This window comes from Quercus suber, unplaced genomic scaffold (genome assembly GCF_002906115.3).
Source record: "Quercus suber isolate HL8 unplaced genomic scaffold, Cork oak 2.0 scaffold_117, whole genome shotgun sequence".
In the NCBI taxonomy this organism is placed as follows: domain Eukaryota; kingdom Viridiplantae; phylum Streptophyta; class Magnoliopsida; order Fagales; family Fagaceae; genus Quercus; species Quercus suber.
The window spans coordinates 1127674-1152209 of record NW_027069582.1 but is presented as its reverse complement, the minus strand read 5'-3'; the positions used below and the strand labels follow the sequence as shown (position 1 = coordinate 1152209).

Below are 24536 nucleotides of genomic sequence, written 5' to 3'. Positions count from 1 at the left end.
CTAAAAAAAATTCTCAAAATAATCAGTAGCCATATCTACAATATCTTCAATTTCTTCCACCTATTGTTGCTAATTATTGCGAAGGCCATGGAAAAATTTTCGTTTTTGCTATTGAGTGGCCTCTGAATGAAAAAAATTTGAGTTCTTGTCACCATGTTTCAGCCATGATACTTTTGATCATTGGTGCCAAAAAATTTCTTGTTTAAGGAGAAGACCATCTAATTTTTTGCTTGCCTACAAGAATTCAACCTTTGCTTCTTCTGTTTGATCACCATAAAGTAATTGCTCCACCCATTTTTGCAACTTTTTAATTTTCTCAGTCTTAAGTTGCGTCTTTGATGAGCCCTAAGCATTCAAACCAGCCCCACATTTTTTTATTTTTTCTTTAATAGTCACAAGGTCGACTCTAGCCTCCCTCCACCAACCCATGCCTCCTCCACAACCTTCTCACATTCATCTAACATTAACCAATTCTCCTCAAATTTAAAGCTACGTGCACACCTACCCCTTAACACCTTATTCATTTTTGTTTGCATAAGCAAAGGGAGATGATTCGAAGCATTTGTTCCAAGATGAGTTACCAAGCAATCCAAAAATCTACTTTTCCATTCTATGTTGGCCACTACTCTATCTAAACAGCCTAGTATTTGCATCCTCTGGTCTCCTATTTGTCCATGTAAAAGGAAAACCATGATACCCTAAGTCAACCAAGCCATTCTCCTCCAAAGCACACCCAAATTCCTCCATTTTCCTAGCCAACGGTGGACATACACTCTCTTTTTCTACAGCATAAAGAATGGCATTGAAATCACCAATACAACACCAAGGGCCTTTTGCAAACATAGCCAAGTGAGAAAGCAAAACCCATGACTCGCTTTTCAAATCAAATTCAGGCCATCCATAAAACCCCCGTTAAAAACCACTCAAAGCCATCATCCTCCCTAACTTTGACCAAAATATGATGCTTAGAATAATTTATCAAATCCAATTGAATATCCTGTTTCCAAAGCAAAGCCAATCCGCCTCCTGCATTTGGTTTCTTCACAAACAACTTATTCTTAAAAGGTAAATCCTTATACAAATCATTAAAACCATCCTCATCTAAACGTGTTTTCATAAGAAAACACACGTCGGGAGCTTGATCCTTCACAAATTTGTAAAGGCTATGACCTGTCCAAGGGTTCCCAAGCCCTTGGTAGTTTCAACTTAATAGCCTCATTGTGATCGACGAGAGTGATTCGACACCCCGACCGCTGTAGTGTTTTGTGATTGCTGCACCTCAGTCTTCTCCTTTTTCTTGTTGGAAAAACACATGTTTGTATCGCATATAAAACATACACAACGAAAAATTAACGAATCTACTTTATTCACAATTGATAACATGTACTGTGTAAGTTTTAGAATATTAGAACAAGAGAGTGCACCTTGGTGTGGTGAAATTCAAAACCAATGATTAAAATTACTTAAGAACACTTTTAATCTTCGCTCCAATTCCACTTGTGCCCAAGAACTGTGGTCTCTCAATCAATTTATATATGTGTGTTCAATGGAGAACAAATGAGTGTCTAACACTCACATACAAACCATTTCATTCTCTTTTTTATACAAAATTTTGTATGTTTCTCTCCTTATAACTAATTATCTAATTAGGCTAATCTTTTGGGTCATTCTAGTTAGGCTTTAGTATGTGGCTTGGAGTGGGACCAAAAGGCTCCAATGGGCCTTCGGCTTTTCTGTCAACTCTTGACAAGTTCAAAGTTATCATTAGTTATATATAATACCACTGTATAAATATAATTTCACTCTAGGCCTTATTAATAAATTATATCCCAAGACTTTATTATACATACAACCCATTCATAAAATATTCGTAGTAATACAAAGTCATGAATGTTGACTACCACTTTAAAAATTACTACATCTTAATCCTTGAGTACCCGATTTAATTCTTTAAGTTATTCATCATATACTTATGAAACCCAATTTCATAATTATATACTTTAGTAAATCCTTACTAAAGAGTTTAGGCCTAACACTCTAAATAACTGAACCCATTAAACTTATCTCAAGGGAATATTTTATATATTCGTTAAGAGATTATGAATTCCATCTTGAGAATATATATTCCATCAACACTAAATGTGGCTGCCCAACATAATGAGGTTTTGACTGTGACCTTAGATCTCACTCCTGATATATCAAAGCAGCCTACACTTCATGATCAGGTCGATTATTCTCTCAGGATTAAGAGTTGATGTAAATAGAAGTCGTGAGATTTATTATTCATTTGACAATCGTTAAGAGAATAATAAATCTTACAGTGGTCCAGTTCAATATGTCTTAACTCTTAAAATATATCAACTAGAAGTCTCAACTTCCATGATCAAAACAAATTATCTTAGTTGATATATTATAGTCTTCGCAAATGAAATGCCCAAATTCATCACCAACTATAAACTAAAATTCTGAGTTTACAAAGAACTTGTGATTTATATCTTTTGTGACTAAATCACATACTATGCATCTCATGGACTAAATGATAATGTCCAAATATTCATATTATCATTATTAATAAAACAACTTTATTAATTACAACATTAAGTCATACATAATGTCATACATAGTGTCATATATAGAGTCATACAATAGGATTTAAGGGCACTAATCCTAACAATTCTGCCTTTGTTCTGCATGTTCTTTTCCTTCATCGTCCTCTTTCTGGTCCGTATCTGTTTTGCCCAATATAGAAACCTATTTTTGATCACTATCACTCAACCCACTAACCATCCTTGCTAACCTCTTCGAAGTGGGCTTATTTTTAATTTTAGGAAGCCCAACCAAAGCCTGACCCTCCACCTATTGTGTTTCCTTAACTAGCCCAATGCCCTTTTCAAGTGATTCTGGTTTTGCCACATCATCCTTGTTTAAATTCAAAACCAGAGAGATATTAGTAGCTAGCACCAAATCTTCAATTTCCATATCTAGCCCCATATCTCCTTCTTTTTTGGCGCTAACATCATCCAATCCCGAGATAGGTCTTGCATTCATGGAGTAACTCTGCACACATAACTCTTCGTTTCTCTTATCATGTGTTAGGGTAACTGTCTGCTTCTCTTGCTCCACCGCCGCTGCCACCACCTCTATAGCCGCACTATTCTCTCCACTTTGTTCCTCCATAGCAGCCCGTTTTAGCTTAGGTTCTCTCTTAGGTGGTGATTGAGGATGCCCGCTACTCGCCTTCAACCATTCACCATATTGACAAACTACTCCTCCAGTCCTAGTACATGCAAAGTATGACGCATAATGCTTCAAATCATGGCCTAACATACTGTAGAAGTGACAGTACATTGGCAATCTCTCGTATCTAAACTTTACCAAAACTCTCTATCCACTCGAGTCTAACAAATAACCTCCTCACCGCAATGGTTTCTCTAAGGGAATGACCACCTTAACTCTCATAAAGAGGTTTTACACAATATGCCCTCGTCGTTGCTCAACTTCAACAACCCTTCCCAATCTCTGCCTCACCTCCTCTGTGACTTGTGAGCATACCATATCAAACGATGCATCCCATGTCAGTATCCATATAGGCAGGGAGTCAAAGCGCACATTCTTCGCCATCATCCCTACTTCCCAATGACATAATAATAAAACTTGATTATCAAACACCCACAGACCCTCTTTCAAAATCCATTCCATATCAAACTCTGTTTGGATCTTGAATTGGAACAGATTCGATCCCACTTCGCTGACTACCATGCTATCTTCTAGCCCCCACACTCTCGTCAACATACTCAGCGATGCCCTTTGTTAAATGGTTTACATTGTAACACCCCAGTCAGTCAGACAAAAAAAAAAAAAAAAAAAAAAAAAACAAGAAAGTAAGGATGATATTTTTTTTTAAGTTCCCACATGCCCCCCACCTAACACCCTTCCCCACCACTCATTTTCACTCATCCCCTCATCTATTTGACCGGCTCCTCACTTCTCATTTCTTTCTTTTTCTTCTTTTTCCTTTCCCGTCTAGCACTTCTCTTCACTCCCTCAAACTCTCCCGCCAGTACCTCCATACCACCTTTTCCACCATCATTTTCCGGTAAGATCATTGAAAATTCTTAAGAACCCATAAGCACCTTCACATCCTTTTTTTGAGGTAAAAATTTCTAAACTTTTTGGTGGGTTTTACACTTTGCTTGAGGTTGTTGTTTATCTAAGCTTTAATAATGACACCCATGTGATTTATGAGCATTAGAAGTAATATTTATGTGTTTGTATGTATGGGTTTTGTATTGGTGGAATTATTTGATGAGTGGGTATATAGTTTGTGCTAATGATGACTACTTAAGGTTTATGTATGGTGGAAAATTTAGAAGTTTTGAATGTTAACATGTGATGGTTGGTAAATATAATTTTCCATTGCCATTGGGTTTATTTGGAGTTAGTTGAAGTTCTAAATTTCTTGTCTTGGAGGATCCTAAATTGTAGCTAGATACAATTCCAAGCTCTATGCTTATTATGATAGGTTTACTTTATATTGTTTAGGTTCTAGCTAATCTCCTTGGAGCTGGGAGAATTAGGCTTTTGCGGGTTACAAGGTAAGTAGCTTTTTAATGAGATTTTTGAAAAATAACCATGTTACATAAATGTTGTTTTTGGGTTAGACATGCTTTTGGAAGCTACCTATGGAAAGTATATTTTCCCAAAAACTATTGTGTCGTAACCTTAATACAAACATATATATATATATATATATATATGATTATATATGAAAATGCATCATATTTGATATTGCGTTTGGGGAAATGCATGAATTATTGATATGGAAAAATGAGCATCTTTTATTTAATCTTTGATAAGAAAATCATTGATTTTATGGTATATTTAAAAATTTAAAGATGCTTATCTTGTCTTGTATTATTCAGGGAAATTTTTAGAAAATCTCTTGACAAGAATGAGTTGAAAACCTTACAAACTTTGTGGAAGTTAGATTATTTAAGGTTTTTCTGAAACTACTTGGTTAAAAACTATGTATTTGAAAGGAAATGTATACTTGTGAGTTTTATGTGGTTTTAACACCATGTCATGTGTGATTTCCCGGTGATCACCAGATTTGGTTTCTGTAGTCTTTGTGATAATGGAATCAAATCCAGGTTAGTGCCCTTTCACCTTGGATGAGGCGTTCTTCCCAGCTGCCCATGGGAGGAAGAGGTTCCTTGATTATGTGTGGGTGAGCTGCTGCCCATGGGGCCAAGAGACCACATGCAAGAGAGGTCCTATTTGACACACTCTCTCTGCTGCCTATATGGGGAGAGAAAAACCTTCAGGGTATGGGTGAGACTACTGTCCATGGGGTTAAGAGTCTGCACACTAGAGAGGACAATATTATGCCAGTTGTGAATGGGTGGATCCCTTGACCTGTCTATGTGGTAGTGTGGTATATTTGTGATAATTTACTTTATGTTTGATATTATGACTTTGGAAATTATATTGTTGGTTCTCACAGATTATAATATATAGCTTCATGGTATTATTTTGAGAAACTTTGTGTTTCATCATTTAATCGTTTTTGTTACATTATTATTGAAAATGATCTTGCAGTATTCAGTTAGCAATTTCCCAAACTAAAACAGGTTTTGTAAACTATTCATTATCATGAAATTTGCATTTCCCCCACCCCTATTAATTATGCTATTTACTGGGCGTTAGCTCATCCCACCCCCTAACAATTTTTCAGATTTACTAGCTATACCTTGTGTATGGAGCTTACTTCTTTGTTGATGATTAGAGTGCTATGTCAAATTTGGAGACTTTTGTTGTAAATGGTTGGTGAATTGATCTTGCTATGTTCATCGAGACCTTAATTAATTCTATTGGAGGTGGGTTGCTTAAGGTTTGTTAGCCTTTGGCATGGTAGGCCTAGACTTGATGTTAAGGTCCTTATTCTTGATAAGATTGTGACTTTGTGTAATTTAATCAGAGTTTTGTAATATATTCATGTATTATGTGGAGGCACATGATTTTTAGTTATTGTTTGTAAATGTGTTATAAAGCTCTGACTTGTAATGTGGAGATTTTGGTATCATTATATATTTTTATCTTGTGGAAAAGAAAGGAAAATAAAGATCTCCTATAGTTTAATTTGTCAAAAAGGAAAAATCTACAAGAACCCTTGGATGTTTTTCTCGTGTTTTAGACCCTTTTGGGTTTGGGGCGTGACATACATGTAAGAAACTTCCCTATCAGGCTTTGAGTGCAACTCTCAATTTCCTCACGTCTACCTTCCCCGGATATTGGTATCACTTCCTCTTCCTCCGCTGCTAACTTCATATTCACAAGCCCATTAATCACATCATCTGCCATCCTAACTAGTAAAACCACGAAAAAATAAAATGAATAGAAAACTATGCCCCTAGAAACCCTAAGGGAAATAGACCTCGTATGCACGAGAAGGAGAGCTCCTATCACAAGGAGAAAGGTCTTTTTATGATGTTGATGTTTGCACCTAAGATGTCAAGAAGTGATTTTTAAATAATAAAACAAATATATTTAACTAATACTCGTATTATTATATAATATATGGTGCCGCTAGCTGGTTTATATGTAGAGCCATCTTTATTGACTCGTAAGAGTTAAGAGAGCAATTTGTGGTTGTGACCTACAACTTGTGAGGGTGGTGTCGGTAGTGAACATGGAGACAATGTGCGCAGAGAGGAAGATAGAGACGTGTGTCTCGAGGAGGGTATTGAGTTATTTGAGAAGGAGGGTTTATCTTTCACTTTCACCCAATGAAGAAAAAAGAAATATGAAAAAGATTAACTTAATCTTTGTGAAGTTATGTTTTAAAAATTATTCCATCCCTCAAATTACTTGTAATTATAAATTTTAAAACAGTAAAACTTTAAAGAAAGCCTTCGACTACACGCATAGCATGTGCATGAGGCTAGTGTAAATGGTGAGAAATGAATTCTTTATTACTTGTTTCTTATTTCTCAATATTTTACCTGCATTATTTCTTGAAAAAATGTCATTGATTAATTATAAGTTAGAACAACTTTGTAAGAAATGTGTGCTTGGTGAAATTATTGAAGTTGTTTTGGAAATATTAAGATTATTGGGTGTTCCTAGACATTAGGAAATAGTTGAACCCCAATTGGTTATTTATTCCATTATTTGGAGATGTAATTATTAGGACTTGAACGTTGTAATGCTATAGTGGTACCTAATTTCTAGTTTGGAGTTGAACATTGATAAGAATCAAGTATAGATCAATAAAATTTCACCCAATTTTATTATGTGAAACACTTGTGTGCTGTGATTTTAGACTCCCTTGAAATAGTCTATTTTATCAAACTTAGAGGCATTATTGGTTCTTTGAAATAACCAATAAAAAAGCTGTGTAAAAATTAGTATGAGAGTGTAAGGGCCTTTTTTTTGCACTATTCGGTCTCAATCCCTTTTGCTGCGCTTTGGCCCGTTAGTCTGAAGTAAGAGAGTTGGGACTAGCGTTATTGGGGCTACGCTTCAAGCTAGCTTATGCACAAGTCAAGCCAACCTGGTGTAGACAAGTCCTAGCACGAGTGCTACGGGTTGAACATATGGCGTGGTCACAATAGGAATAATTGTTACAAGTGTTATGACAGGAATATAGTACAGCATGATAACTATGATAATAAACGTAATGAATAAAACTAACATCGAGAAAATAAAAACAGAGTCAGGGCAGGAATATCACTATAGCAGAAAAGAGTAAGTAACTTAGTAACTTCTGATCAAACAGTGGGCAAGTCACCCAATAAACAAAAGAAAAGCTTGTCTGCCAGATAATAGGCTGAACTTTTCAGTAGAAGCAAGCCCAAGAAGTTACAAACTTTGGAAAAATGGCCTAAATGGTTTAAGCTTTTTGTCCCTCAACTGTTTTTTACTCCTTATGAGTATCCCTCCAAGACTGCACACTAGCTTGCTGGCTACCTAGCCACTACCTCTTCTCAGAGTGTGTTGGTTGCACCACTCTCCATTCCCAAACAAAATTATTTATCTTGTTTCTTACCCCTCTCTGTTCTTATTTTACCCATGTGGGGATAAGGATTAAGCTACCTCATTCACCTACCTCTATGGCATGTATCAAGTGGTCCTAACCCATACTTACCTCTTTTGGGTGAAATGCCATCCTAGTAGGACATTTCTCCCAAAGAAGCTTAAGCGGGAACCCCAAAATAGACCCCTTTTCTCCCTACTACCAAACCACACCCTCTGAATATCTTGACCTGTGGCCTACTTCCCATGTATTCGCTGGGTACAAGTAAGTGGTGCCCTAGCCCTTTGTGCATGCTCCACTCTGTCTGAATTTGTTTCTTTCTGGCCTTCACACTATTTCTGCTGCCCTTGCATTGTCTTGTTCTACTGCTCGTACTAATTAATGTTTATCCTTTGTGACGTGAAAGATGCACAGGCTTTTGGGCTCATATTCCTTCTCTTCATCCCTTCCAGGGCTAGGTATCACTCAAGTGAAAACCTTCATCTTCCTACTGAGCTCATGCTTTCTTCTTAATGGCCATGGGCCTTTTTAGCCATTAATCCTGTCATATCACTTCATTGTATCTGCTACAGTTTTGTCCTTCTTTTTATTTCTTATTACCCTATGGGCTTACGAGCTAATGTTCCTGTCATGTCAACCCATTTCTTTATCAATCCTTTGCTTAGGGCTTCCTTGGCCCACTTTCCACGTCTTTACCTCTTTTGGGCTTGTTGGCCAACATTTCTACCATGTCAACCTGTTTTACCACTTTGTTCCTTGGGCTTCCTTGGTCCATTTACTTCCTCTTTACCTGTTTTTACTCCCATGGGCTTGTTGCTAAATTCCTTGGGCTTCCTTGGTCCTTTTACTACATCTTTACCTCTTATTACCCTTTTGAGCTTATTGGCCATTAAGCTAGCCCAATGAGTTTACCAATTCATTTCATGGGTTTTCCCGGCCCATTTACTTCTTCTTTACCTCTTATTATTCCCATGGACTTACTACTTCATTATGTCGGCTTCCATAGCCCATTTTTTCCTTCTTTACCTCTTTTTATTTTCATAGGCCTGCTGGCCATCAATCCTACTGCTTCAGCCTGCTGAGCTTGTTTCCTTATTTCTTTACCATTTCACCCCTCATTTCCTTCTCATCTTCTCTATTGTTGGGCTTCTTTTGGTGTAAGGCCCTTTGTCAAAAATGGGCATCAACATAGAGCTAGACATGGCAAAACTAGACATGGAGAAACGATGGTTATGATGCTAGGGGAATTGGAAAGAGATACTCTAACTATCTTGTAGTTGGTCAAAAGAAAATGATTACAAATGTGATAATGAAACTTAAATCTTTGTGTTTGGTTAGTCATAGCTATGAACAAAAGCAATTAACTAAGAAGGGTGATGAGCAATGCAAGTCCAAAGATTTGAAGGCCATGGGAGTTCACAAAATCAAGTCATTTCAAACAGCGAGTCAGCTTGGTTAATTAAAGAGTAGGTTAAAGTGCACATTTTATACATAAAGTTTGGGGTTCTTTTTATTTTGGTTCTTTACATTTTAATTTTTATTTATTTATTTTGGCTTCATGTTTGATTTGGTTTTTTATTTGGCCCTTTATGTTCATTTTGATCCTTCATAAAAATGAAAATTTTGAAATAAAAAAAGTTTAAAAAAAAAAATTTGAATCAAACATGAAAATGAAAATTTTGAAACATAAAATGTCAATATGAAAATGAATCAAACATAAAGGGCTAAAATGAAATTTTTAAAATGTAAATGGTTAAAATAAAAAAAAAATAAAAAAATAAAAAACTCTAAATATAAAGAACAAAAGCATATATACCTTAAAAGTACTAGATCTTTCAAATTATAATATTTAAGATGTTCGAATTTTTAATGAAGCAAAAGTGATCTCATATATATATATATATATAACCGAAGCCTCTGCTAGCACCACAATTTTCCACATCAGCACAACACAATATTTAAAAAATTAAAAATAGAATTAAAAACAATAAAAAATAAAATTAAAAACACTACTTTTCTCTCCAAAGCAAAACATAATACTTATCTTTCTTTTTTTTTTTTCTTTTTTTTTTCTTTTTTAACCTGATACTTTAAAAATAAACAAAACTCAGTAGACACAACACAAACTCAGCACGCATGTTTGCTCCTCTCATCACGCTGCCCCTCATTCCTTTCTCAGAGCATCCCTCTTCTCTCAATCTGACTTTCTTTGTTCATAGCCTTTGCTGGCTCAAGTCTTGACCTCTAAAGCTTTGTACGTTTTTGTATTCCTATTTGGTTATGGAGAACATGTTGATTTCATATGATTTTGTTTCTCTCTTTTCATAGTCAAGTCAAGCTATTTTATAGATTACAAAAATTACAAAAAAGATTGCTTAGAGTTTTGGGTCTTACGGAATTACTAATTTTCTGCTTCAATTTTGTTTTAGGCCCTTTTGTTCTGTTAGAGTTTTTCAGCAATTTAATTTTGATTTTTTGTTTGCTCTGTGATGAATATGTGTTATTCATTCTGCTATGCATGTTTAATTTTCAGTTTTTTTTTTTGGTTGGTTCTGTTATGGTTTAATGGTGATATTTAAGTTTTGTTGTAATTGGTTTTGTTATGGTTTGATGTGTTGTTGAATCCATAAATCAGACTCATCAGACTTCGGTTCTCTGCCATTTGATTAGCAAATTTTAGGTTTGGTTAGAAAATCTACAATCAACATTCGGCAAAAGAGTATATTACCTCTGTTTTACTGCTTAGGTATTACCTAAAAGGACAAAGCTTTTTGGGTTTAACCATCTTTATTTTGCTTTATTCATATTACCTCTGTTTTTGTTATGTATTACCTCTGTTTGGATGATTAATAGGCAAAACATATTACCTCTGTTTGGACAAAATACAGTAAAGTGAAAACTTCCATATTACAAAATAAAGGTAATTAATAGGCAAAATATATTATGTCTATCTTTGTTACATATTACCTCTATTTCTGTTAAATATTGTCTCTGAAACTTCATTTTCAAACATAGGCACATTTTTGTTTTGCTTGGGCTATTGGGGAAACACCACTTTTGGAACTTAAAAAGCTTTAACCAATGGGTTTTATCTTAGCCCCAAAAAGTGGTGGTTATTTCAGCATCTTCACTATACATAGGATTAAGCTTCAACTTGGGTTGGCGATTTCCTTTTACCTTTTTTAAACTTAAAATTTTCTATCTTAAATGGGGTACAAGTTTTCTTATTAAAAAAAAATAATAATAAAAAAGTGTCATATCTCAATTGGGAGAGGTTGAGGAAGAATAGAGTCAAAGCCAAAGTCCATCATGGAGATATTAACTCATTTGGTTTATATATGATTAATGTTACTGATGTGGTAGATAGTTACTATTTAAATTAAAAAAGGTTTGGAAGAGGTGGGTTAGGCTGATTTCAAGACTCAAACTTGGAACACATTGCTTGAGGCAGACATAACTTGTCATTGCAATGTCTTTTATTTTAATTTTCTTGATAATCTGTAGGACTGGTCTTTGATTCTATAGGTTCCTCGAACAAATTGAATTTGAAGAATTGTTACCCTTAAAACATATAGTCTAATGCTTTCAATTGATCATGTTTGACAACCTACATAGTTATTAACCTTTTTGTCTCCTTCAACTTATAACTTGCATTTGTATTTGCATTTCTGTACAAAGAAGTTCTTGTGCCCACACCGATGCCAGATGGTAAAGTTTTAAAAAGAAAAAACAGGTATATTCTTGATGATGTGTTATTCTATTTAATGGAATTTTGTTGTATATTTGCTTATCATTGGATATTGCATGATAGCGGTAATGTTTTTTTAGAGACTTTTAATTATTGGTTTCTTCCTTTTCAATGTTGAGCTTTTCTGGGTTTTCATTCCAAATTTTTGTAGCATTCCCTGTTATAATGTTTTGAAGATAAAATGTTAAGGGTAGTCTTTTTTTTTCTTTAAAAAAAAAAAGAAAATATTATGCGGAGGGTTGTAATTTAGTGCTTGCATTTTTTAATCACATTTATGATGAGTATGTTTGCTATATGTTATGTACGTTAAGCAAGTTTAGGGGTGATATTGTCAAATTTACATCTTGAGAACTTTGAAATCTTTGTGAACAAGTAATTTTTTTGTTCTGCCTCCTATCCATGGCTATGGCATGTTCTTTTTGATTTTAGGGTAAGGTTTCTACAAATTTCTTAGTGCAATGCAAGATTGAGGTTGTCTAATCTTGGCTTTTGAGTAAAATTTGATTCTCAAAATTGCACCATATTTATTTCAAATAAAAAAGATATATGTTGCAACTAACAATGAAAAAATTGTTGATTTATATGCAATCATTAAATTGTTGAATTTTGGTTAAAAGGTTGATATAAACCTAATTTTTAGCATCTTTCACAATTTTAAGTGAATACATGTAAATTTGTTCAAATGTTAATTTTTTTTGCCTTACAAGGCTTTGAGGAGTACATAAATTTGATTCTAGATGATGCTGGAAAAGTCAACATCAAGAGGAAGAGCAAAGAACTTTAGATGGGTTCATTTTCTCATTTTCCTTTACTTTTATCCTCCCAAATGTCCATACTCTAAATGTGGTACATCTATTTTGTTATGGGTCAATTACATATCAAAAAAATGTACAAGTAGATTCTTCTTAAGAGATGCAACACAACAGCCACCTCTCTCTCTCTCTCTCTCTCTCTCAAAATAGTGGAAAGTGATGATTTCAGCAATTGTGTGAATTGGCATTATGTTGCCTTTTCAATCCCATTGAGATCTAGCATCTTTGTACTAGCAATGTTAGAATTTAGATGCATCATGGACATAAAGAATGATTAATGTAATTTATGAAAGATATTTGATTGAATGAGTATAGAATTAACTATATTTGTGTAATTAATTTTATTGAATTAGTTATATATTTTCTAAATATGATCTCAAGCCCTTGTTTATCACGATATCTCATTGTATGTGATAGATTTTATTACTTTGTAAGTGATAATTTTTATTAGTTTGGTATATACGTTATACCATGATATTGATTTTTTTTATTTTTTCCATATTAGGGAAGTTATTAATAGCTTTCCCGTGCATTGCACGGGTTAGCGACTTGTAAATGAGAATATAGCTATAAGTATATTATATAGATAGTACAAGTGACTAATTATTATTTATTCAAATTTTTAGCATAAATGAAAATCTTTAAAATTTACAAATTTTTATTACCATTTCTTATTGAGATTTATATAGTCTTATATGATAGAATAATATCCAATTAAAATCCAAAAATCATAATGTTAAGAACTTATTTATCATAAAATTAAAAAGGTTAAATGAAAATTTGTATTAATAATTTTCATGTAGTATTAATAATTTGTATTAATAATTTTCATTATATTTTTCACTAAAACACTTTTTAACACTTAAGCTAATGCCAAATACATACTTATAAGAAAAGAAGAGATTTAATACCTAAAGAGTCTCACTTGTATCCATGTTACTTTGCGCAAGGAAACTACTTAATTGGAAATTAGTTGCCCAAGAATTTTTGGTGAGTTGGGTAAGCAAATTATAGAAAAAGATTGACCATGCTTAGCTCTTTAAGAGCAATTGCATTAGTCCAGCCAAAATGTTCCGTCTATTTTACACTAAGAACCTACTTTTTCTATTTTACACTACCACTTTTCCAAAACACACACATCAATTCATCTATTTTACAATCTTTTCTATTTAAATAATAATTTTTATTATTATTTTATTAATATCTATCTTTTTAATACATTTTCCATCTTAACCTCATCTCCACTGTGTTTCTCTCCCTCTCTCTCAATTCTTCTTTGCCTCTAGGACTCCCTCAACTCTCTTCATCTCTCATATATCAAAACAAAAACTCACACATGGCAGAAAATCTGGCGGCAAAAGCAAGCAGATCTGGGCAACAACAAGGCAGATTCGAGGCAGTAGCATCAAGGCAAATCTGGTGGTAGCAATGGCAGTAGATCTGGTGGGTTTGGCTTGATTTTGAGTTGGGTTTTCTTATGTTTTGGTTTAATTTTTTGTTGATTTTGGGTCAATTTTATGGTAGATTATCAACTATTGAAATGGGTTGCAGTGATGGTGGTTGGGTGGTGCTGGGTTGGTGGTTGGGTGTTTCTCCTCCTCTTCTTTTATTCTTCTTTTGCTGGATTGCTGTGTCTGTTGGGATGCTTTGTTTCTTTTGCTGGGTTGCTATGTCCGTTGGGAAAGAGAGAGAATATGAATGGTGAAAGAGAAAAAAAATAATATAATATTGTTATACACAGCTATAGTAATCATGTATATTTATATAGTTACTATAGCAAATGTGTAAATATACATATTTTTACACCCACTAATGTGGGTAGTTTTAGAGAAAAATTGTGTAAATTTTGACACCTTTTGTATCACACATTTTTACCGACCAACTGTATTTGGCACTGTATCGATGGTTGCAATTTTGATCTTTGCCAGTTGGATTGGGCCTACCCCATCTTGGGCCTGCATGATTTGCTTAGTTCGTACTATTTAACTCAAAACTTTTTAAGGATTTGGAGTGGGACAGCAAGTTTAAAAAGATAATATGTAGATAGATTTTGCAATCCAACTTCACAAACTAGTCATTTCCATGGGTTATGCAGACCAACTTAATAGACCCATATTTACTTGATGATGGATTTCTCAATTCCTTCACAAGTAAGAATCTGTTGACCGCAAAAAAATCTTGTTATTAAGATATTGAATTCATTCAAAACAGGATGTCCACATGTTGGGTCTCATCACAAAACATGTGGCAAAAATAATAGATTCCTTGGTATGGAAGGATTTGTATATTCACTTCATAGCACATCTACCTAATGGAAAATCACACGTTTGGATGTACTACAAAATTCATAATGTAGCATGTTTAGCAGAAGTGTTTTCCAACCACAAGTCTAAGCTCCAACTACTAGTCTGAGTCTGAGACCATTTCTACAACCTTCCACGCACCATAAATTGCTTTAAAATCCAATCCTGCGCTTGACACTAAACTCCACCCAACTCTTTCTGTCACGTTTGTGTAGGAGCTTCAAGAGAATGAGTCACCACAGGCACCCTCCACCACCAGGTCCACCACCACCACCACCACCGGATCCTTTTGCGCCGCCACCTCCACCAGGACCGCCAGAGCCACCACCTCCTGGATTTGCTCATCATCCACCACCACCAGGTCCACACAGTCCACCTCCATTCGCTCATCCTCCACCACCACCAGGACCGCCAGGTCCGCCACCACCAGGACCGCCAGGTCCTCCACCACCTGGGCCTCACCCTCACCATCACCCTCACCCTCCACATCCTTATTAGCGATTTAGCATTACTTTCAATATGCATATATATTGTAACACGTCATAGCGGATATAAAATAAATTTACCATTCTATCTATTCTCACTTCTTCTTTATGTTTGTCAGTATGGCCTACAAGACTACCAGCATGTAATCTTTATTGTTGGATGGAATAATTGTCTTCCGTTTTTATAAATTAATAGTCTTCAATCTCTTTATTTATCATTTCGGCATGATATATATGGAAAATTATTAGGTAGTGGGCAGAAAGAGCCAATCACTCATTTTTAAAATTAGCATTCTTTGGGCATAAGAGTTGGAAGGAGAGCTTTCCATTCCTTGTTCTCCTTTTGTTGGAACCGCATGAATCCTTAGTTAAAATGGGATTTCAATCGAGCAACATTTTTTTTTTTTTAAAGATTTGGAGAAAGTTTTGCTCTGAGTACAATACAATGAAAATTGTAAACTATGTTAGGGGGAATTATTGAGTATTGTTGTCATCTATGGTTCGATATATATATATATATATATGATATCAAAGGGCGCTCTTGGAGTTATAGAAACTAGAAATTTAAATTAAAAAAAAAAAAAAAAAAAACTAGAAATTTAAATTTTAAAAAAAAAAAAAACATATTTTGTGCCAATAATACTGAAACGAGGGTCATATAGAAATTCATTTCCACGGTCTTAAACAGTTAAACCATTGAGCTATTACTTGGGTGGTTAGATGAATGTGTTTTATCTTGTGTAGTCACCTAGTTTTATCTACATTTTTAAAGCTAATCTTAGATCTTCTAAACTCAAATCCAAACATTCTGAGGGCTATAATTTTTGTTAAGTTTTATTACATTACTTAATCGATTATGCTCTTGGATTGCATTTTGATTAACATTGCATATAACCAATATGAAGAATATTGAACACAACAGTATGGTTATTAAAGAAAACTCTGACGTGAAAAAATCTCTTTGAGGGTTTGAACATGAAAGTTCACAGTTAGACCCTTAAAATGGCTTACTACTAATTTTAATCCAAATTAACTTAACCAAGTAATTAATTAATTCAATTTAAATTGCAAGCACAATAACAACACAACAGAATAATAAATCATAATGCACATACACAGACAAGATGTGAATACGAATGGAAATCCTTGAGAGACAAAAAACTCTCCAGGTCTAGCCAATTAATGAAATCCAATATGAAGATAGTAATAGAGCATAACAACTTACAAAACCTCCAGTTGTGCAATGTACATGTACTTGAATCTATAGATCCTGCTAGAAATAGCTTACACCAGTTATTTATTCAAAATAGTTTGAAGAAAAATCTTGTCCTAAAAAATATATGAATGAAGATATGTGGAGACTAATTTTCACAGCTTAACAAAATAAATCGGAAGGTTGTGTTTTGAAAGTGCAATCTCAAGCCAAGAAATTATTTAATAAAACCAACTTAACGTACAAAGAAAAAAAAAAAAACTTGTGTAGTTGCCTTCAAAGCTAATCTTGAAAAGTTTCCAATGTGTGGGCCTTCAATATAATATTTCTTGGATTGGGTTACATAAGATGACAATGGGCAAGTTTGTTCCATAAACTCCATTGACAAACTTATTGGTTTTTAACATATCTTATTTTGTAACAACTTGGCATTGCCAAATCTTGTCTCATTCTATTTTTCCTATTAGCCATGGCGTAGTGAGAAAAATCTCAATATCAGGATCTGTCTTTGTTTGTACAATATCAACCACCCAATCAAAGAACGTATATGCATCCCCTCCCCGGTCTTTTTTTTTTTTTTTTTTTGATAATCTGCAATGTATTACTGGGTAAAAAGGGGACAAAAGGGATAGTCTGCCTTACAAAGAACCAACAAGGCAGGGGGCAGGTTATCCAACAAAAACACGAAAGCCAAACGGGAAAGTAAAGAAAATTTAGCTACTTGGTGTGCAACACCATTACAAGACCTACTAATCCAAGCGAAAGAACAAGAATGGAAGCATTCAGCTCTAGCGAGGATATTAAGCAGCTGGGTCTGAATGCACCAGGGGTAAGGTTGTCTAAGAGCGTTGATGGCGTCAAAACATATCTTGGCATCCCCTTCGAAGATAACATGGCTCCATTTCTCCAATTTAGCAAGCTCATGAACTGCCCAGAGCAAGGCTGCGGTTTCAGCGTGGAGGGGAGTTGTCTTCTTAATCAACCTTGCCCAGACTTTGAGAGGCACACCGCGGTGATCATGAGCCACCACAGCAATAGCAGCTTGCGTGTCTGAAAGAGTGAAAGACAGCATCTATGTTGATCTTGATGCAATCAGAAAGTAGAGGGGACCAAGCATGCACAGGTGAAGGAGGAATGTGAGCTGGGGGGGGGGGGGGGGGGGCGCTATGATTGTGGAGAATTCGAGGCATCTGGTCTGGAGAAGCCTAATAGATGAAGAAACATCCCAATTGCAGTTTTGATGAAGGGAGCTATTTCTTGCCATCCATATTTCTTCAATTGTAAACGCCAAGCGCAGGGAGACTTGGCCTTTGTCAACAGCTTCGCAAGGAAAGTTTGGAGGGTTCAAAAAGAACTTAACTATGTCCTCAGGTTGGGAGATAGCTAAGGTCTCTGTTCTAAGGCCCCAACAAACAGCGAACCAAAGAGATCTAGAGGCAGGGCAATTGAAGAAGGGGTGGCTTAAGGATTCAATGCTATCCTTGCAGAATAGGCAGTAGGCATCACTTACTTGGAGGCGGGTGAGGAGGTTTTCCTTTGTGGGAAGAGAATTGACCCCAATCCTCTATAGGAGCATTTTCAGTCTCTCGGGCAGGTTCAAATTCCATAGTTTGTACTGCAACTTAAATAATGCTCCTAAGTGTAGGATTGTCGCAAAGTAATAACTCGGTAAGTCCGAGGTTGAATCCACAGGGAAAAGGGAATTGATTAGCAAATCACAAGAGAATAAAACTAAAATAATAAAGTTTAGTGGAAAAGATTTTTGATAGTTTAGTAAAGGTAATTTAAATTGATAGAAAATAACAATATCTTAAGGCGCTAAGGTTTAAGAATCCACATACAACACATCTATTGGTAGTCTTAACAATATTTATTTTATAACTCAACTAAAATTCATACGAAAGATGATCTTAGTCGGATTATTTAACAATAAAAACTCACGAATTAATTGTCTAAGGTAGTTTCTTGCAATTGATTGATTTTAGGCAAAACAAAACTAGTGAATTAGTTCATAGGGAATACTAAGCATTTAACGTGTCCAGAGTCCACGATAAATCAAAGGATTATACATAACTAAATACTTTTCTAGATGAATAAAACAATCAAAAACATAAAACATAAGCATTAAAACCAATAAATAATTGTTAAGAACATACTAATGAACGGTTGGGTTTCACCACTTGCCTTAGCAAGGCTTCTAGTAAGCCATAACACAAATAGAAATCTAAAAACTGTTAAAAAAAAATTAATAAAACCTAAATTATATTCTACAGCAACTCTCCCCTCTAAATTTTTCCCTAAAGAGCCTTTCAATATGTTATGACATATGTGATTCAATGTTAAGTATGCATGTCACTATTTTATGTAATTGGCTAATCCTTTGACAAAACGCACTTTACTTATAATTTGGTAGATCTAGGATGTGTTTAATGCTTCAATAAACAATGTTTCAAGTTCAAGTGTTAAAATCATGTAAGTCTGTCCAAAAATCAAGTAATGAAGTGCTAAATTTTAAAACTCAACAATTGGCTCGATAGCTAACATCTATCGAGGTTTAAAAGCTACTGAAGCCCATGACTCAATAGCTAGCTCAATAGATGGCTATCTTTCGAGATTTATGAAACTCATTTTTTCAAAGCTATTTTTTTAATCCAATCCATGATTGTATGTTTGGACTTCATTTTCTCACAACCCTAAACATATATAAGGACTATTTTAAGGGTCGTAAAAGGTTACGCAAGTTGCACAAGAGCACAATTCCACAAGTGTGAAGAAAAGTTGACCAGAAATCTAGTTTGCCCTAGTTCTTCTTTCTCTTCAAGAAACTGCTGTGTTTGTACACCATAGGGTTTTGTGACCAAGTAACTTCATGATTTTCATCTTGTGATGAACAGAAGAACTTCGCAGCTAACATCCTTCTCAAGTTGGTGATCAAGTCGCGTACTGGGATCCGCACAATTGGTTAGTCAAATACTGAGAGCCGTGCATTGAAAAAGAAAGATTGTCACTATAGAACAAGTCTAATTGGGCATTGGGGTAAAGGTTCAACTGTAAGTTGGTATAAGATACTGGGATTCCTTTACTTGTAATAGCTTGTTTTGATAATAGTGGATTCTCGAAAGTGGTGACCTAAAAATCACCTGGTGGGGTTGTTGCTATGTAGGTTTTCCCCATTCGTAAACAAATCACTTTGTCAATTTAATTTCCACTACATACTTAGTTATTTGGTGATTTGTTTGTGTTTGCATGTTAATTTGATTAATTAATAAACTTGGCTAATTAATCAATTAATTCATCATAAGAGGTAAATACATTCTTGGCCTATCAAGTGGTATCAGAGCAGGCACATTCTGATTAGGGTTGATCTTTGCTGTGTGATCCATTGACCCCTATTTGTCATGGATAGAAGACAGTCTCTTATTATACCTCCTTTATTTGATGGCACTAATTATGCTTACTCGAAAGTATGCATGAGAGTTTTCTTGCAGTCTTTAAATGAAAAAGTGTGGCAAGCTGTGGAGATACGTTGGATCAAGCCTATGGAAGCGTCGGCCGATTGGGATGTTGCTAAGATTAAGGCGAAAAACTTCAATAGCAAGCACTGAATGCTCTATTCAGTGTAGTCACTAATGAGGAATTCAAGAAGCTATCCACCACTAAAACTGGTAAGGAAGCATAGACCATTCTCCAGAAAACCTATAAAGGAACCAAGGCTGTCAAGGATTCAAAGCTTTAGAGGCTCACTACAAGCTTGGAAGAGATCAAGATGGAGGAGGATGAGTCATTCAATGTGTTTTATGCCAAGCTTAAGGACATAGTGAACTCAGCTTTAAATCTTGGAGAAACCATTCCTGAACCCAAGATTATGAGAAAGGTGCTCAAATCTCTATCTGAGATATTTCATGCCAAGATCACCATGATTGAGGAATCAAAGGATATTGACAAAATTCCTTTGACAAAGTTGGTTGGCAATCTGCAAACCTATGAGTTGGGTTTAACAAGGATCGGGAAATCAAGCAAGAGCAAGAGCATGGCATTGAAGGCCAAGAGCAGTGATACTGATGAGTCTTCTGATGATGAAGATTCTAAGATGAAGTCCTACATCACTAGGCAAATTTAAGAAGTTCACAAAGAATGTCAATGCAAAGGGCTTTGATAAGGACCGTAGGCAATCTAGTTCCTCACAATTCAAGAGCCAAGATAAAGGGAAAAAGGATGCTAGGGATGGCGGTTAGTACATTGTTCCCTCAGGACCAAAATGCTTTGGGTGTCAAAGTTTCGGTCATATGAAACAAGAGTGCCCTACTTATCTCAAGACAATCGAAAAAAGTAAAGCACTTGCTACTACCTTGAGCGACATCGAGCCTGAGGATAACTCCAATAATGAGGATGATAGAACCCTAAATGCCTTCACTACCATTGTAAATCCTATTAAGGGGATTGTTGAAGATATGGATGAAGAAGAGGAATTAGTGGAATCTAAATTTGACAAGATGGATGAACAAGATGACATCCACATAGCCTATGCAAAGTTATACAAGGTCTCCGAAAAGTATGAGAATTTGTATAGGTTGGCCACCAAGAAGCTTAGTAATGTGGAGCTCGAGCGATAAGAAATCTCTACAAATTTTGGTGAAGCCAATCAGACTATTGGAGTACTGAGATTTGAGAATAATTTCTTAGTTGAGAAGACCAAGAAGCTTGAGGCAGAACTGTTCCAAGTTAGAGCTCAGTTGGAAAGGACTTCAAGTGTTAAGCTCAATGAGATACTCAATCTTCAAAAATCTACTTTCGATCGAACCGGTTTAGGGTATGATTTCTCTTCTTCTAGTATTGCTTTTACAAGTACTACTATTTTTGTTTCTCCTACTAATAATGTTAAAACTAAGAACAATGATGTAAAGAATGAATTAGCTAGTGAGAACATAGACAATGGTAAATCTATCTTAGGAGCACCCCCTATACTTAATAAGAAAGACATTAAGGACCCTAGAGCTCAGAAGGGAAATAATCAAAAGCCTAAACAGAAAAGGCAGCATTTATGTCATCACTGTGGCACAGCTAGACATACTCAACCTAATTGCTATAAGTGATTAGCTACTCAAAAGAGCAACAACATGATCACGTCGGGAAGCCAGAATCAGCTTCCATCCTCTTTTGTTCCTCTTGGAGATCTTCTTAAAGCTCTTATGTTTCTTTCGAACTTAAACGGTTTTAACTCTTTCCCCTCACCACCGGATCAAGGGTTTGCTAAACGGAAAGGTTCTTCCAAGGTGTGAAAGGAAAAAGGCTCCAAGTGTATCTGTCACTTTTTCTCTCTCTCCCCTTCTTGTTTTTTATTTTGCATTACTTATATGTTTTGCTTTTGGTGTTTTGAGTTAGTCTAGTTTTATGTATTGCTTTGTTTTGTTCAACATGTTTTTGGTTGTTTTCTTTTCAGTTTTGCTTTATTTTGTTTTTAATATAAAAATAAAAATAAAAATACAAAAACAGTGTGTGTTTGTGTACATTGGTACTTGTGTTCCTTGGATGGCCATTAAAACAAAGTTTTCTAAACTTTGTATTTTTTGTAGCTTTGATGAGCATCTCTATGCACAACTATGCAAGTGAGTTTTGTGGCTCGTGTTTATGATGAGTATTAAGTAATCTCTTGTACTTAACATTAATATCACTCTTTTTGATGGGAAGGACTAGAAAATCCTAAGAGAAATGCATAAATAACCATCTCACCACTGTTGCCTGCCAATCATGAAATGACATTTATATATTTCGATATAGCAAAAGTGGAATGTCAAATACTTAACATCATTCGGTATTTCTTTTCTCTCTTTTATATGCCCATTCATGGTTTGCTTAAAAGAAAAATATGCAAAGAAAAATAAAAGCAAAAGGAATAAATGCTTTATATATGATTGCAAGCGTGTATTCTAAGAGATGTGGGAGTTATAGTATGTACCTTGAAGGTGATAGTCCCCATCAAACAATTATGATTGTATGTGAGTTAAAGTGATTTTCTCATATCTCAAATCGTCATAACATGTAGACACTTATGCAATCTTGCAATTTTTTTACACACAATACGCAATATTTTTCGCTACTTTTGATACATGTGCAGGTACAATGTGATTTGGCTATCACAAGGAATACTTGTGTTTATGTATGCTCACTAAACTGTCTTGACTTGTTTTTGAAATTGGTTAGATTTGTTTAGTAGGTGTGTGTGTGTGTGTTTTGGATCTAAATGCCCATCATTTTTATTGTTGAGAGATGATTTTGAAAGCTTAAAATGTTGATTGGATCTGTGTTTGAGGAGAATGCTTAATTGCATTCATATCTTTGTTTTTCTTTTCCTTGAAAAATTGTTTTTCAGCAATCTTGATAGCTTCTTGATAGCCCTCGACAGCTAGGCTATCTATCGAGACACTTTAACTTCTCTTTATCACAATCTCAATAGCTCTCGATAGCTAGTTCGATCAATCGAAAAACTTTCTATCTCCTTGATAGCTACTTAATAGCTACCTCAATCCATCGAGCTCCTTTGTTGAGAAATCCTCTCTTTTGACCCTCGATAGCTCCTCGTTAGCTCTTCAATAGCTAAAACATGAGTTTTAAACCTCGATAGCTTCTTGATAGCTCTTAATCAATCGAGGTTTATGATTTTCCTATAAATAGGATTCTTAGATTTCAAATCTACTTTCCTCGATCTCTTGACAGATTTCTATCTTTTCACCTCCCAAACTCACTTTTCTCTCTCTAAACCTTCACTTCACGTGATTTTCGGCTCATTCTTGTCTCTAATCACTTGGTATGATCTCTTTATCTCTCATTCTTTATGCATTTCACGCATTTAGATCTAGGTTTTAGGTTTTTTGAAAAATTTTGGGGTTTTTCAAAATTGATGAAGGTTTGTGCAATTTCTGGGATGGGTGTTGCTTAAATTAGTTTAAAACCTCATGCATTGTTTCACACTCGCATTATAACAATGTTTCATGCATTTAGATATGTGTTTAGTTTGCTGCTATGCTGTGTGCTAGTAGGTTTGGATTGGGCTGAGCCTATGATGCATTTAAATTTGCATGTCACATGTTCATGCTTTTTCATGCAAATGTACCTTCCTGTTTTTATCAATGGATATTAAAACTACTTGGTACTTTTCTGATTGTCTCTCTCTCTTTCTCTCCCTCTTATGTTAGTTGTGTCATGGCACTTAAATGTAAATTCATTCCATCTTGGAACCATCTTCTTTCTAGGGCATCTTCTTACTCTCCTCCATATGACCCTAGTCCTTCTCATGTCCAGTTCCATGATGAAAAGGCCAAATCAGACTTCTTGGAGAACTTTTCACAACGCGGCATTCATTCGAAATGCCAAGTCGTTCTGTCAGATTTCTCTGACACTGACCTATCCACTATCATCCACAGTAAGGGTTGGGAGTCACTTCGTGACATCCCCGTCACATGCCCTTCCATGATCATACAGGAGTTCTACTCCAATATGCATGGATTTGATTACTTTATAACCCAGTTTATCACTTGCATTCGGGGTATACGCATGGTAGTTACTCTGGATATTGTATTTGAGGTACTACACATCCCTAGGGTAGCGCATCCTAACAACTCTGGTTCTATACGTCTAAGGACAGTGTCCAAAGATGAGCTCGCGTCTCTATTCTGTGAGATACCATTATCTTAGGGTGACAATCAAAACACCTCTTGCTTAGCCTTTGCTAAAGGTCCAAGATTCCTAAACACAATGATGACATTTGTTCTCCATCCATTGTCTCACTATAACACTATCACAAAGCCTCATGCTCGGTTTTTGTTATCCCTCATTGAGTATATCTCTATTGACTTCCCTTCACACTTTATACTCTCCCTTATAGATATCTATAAGGACACGGCAACTCGTGATAAGCTCATTTTTCCTTCCGCGATCACGAG

The 24536-nt window shown here is 35.3% G+C and overlaps 1 long non-coding RNA gene across 1 annotated transcript; it reads left to right on the top strand.

The window, feature by feature from the left end:
* The first annotated feature begins 13411 nt into the window (after nt 1–13411).
* On the top strand, nt 13412–15572 carry LOC136068490 (uncharacterized). The gene is made up of 2 exons (XR_010629858.1): nt 13412–14038; nt 14120–15572. It is a non-coding gene; the product is annotated as an uncharacterized LOC136068490 (long non-coding RNA).
* Nucleotides 15573–24536: the final 8964 nt, after the last annotated feature.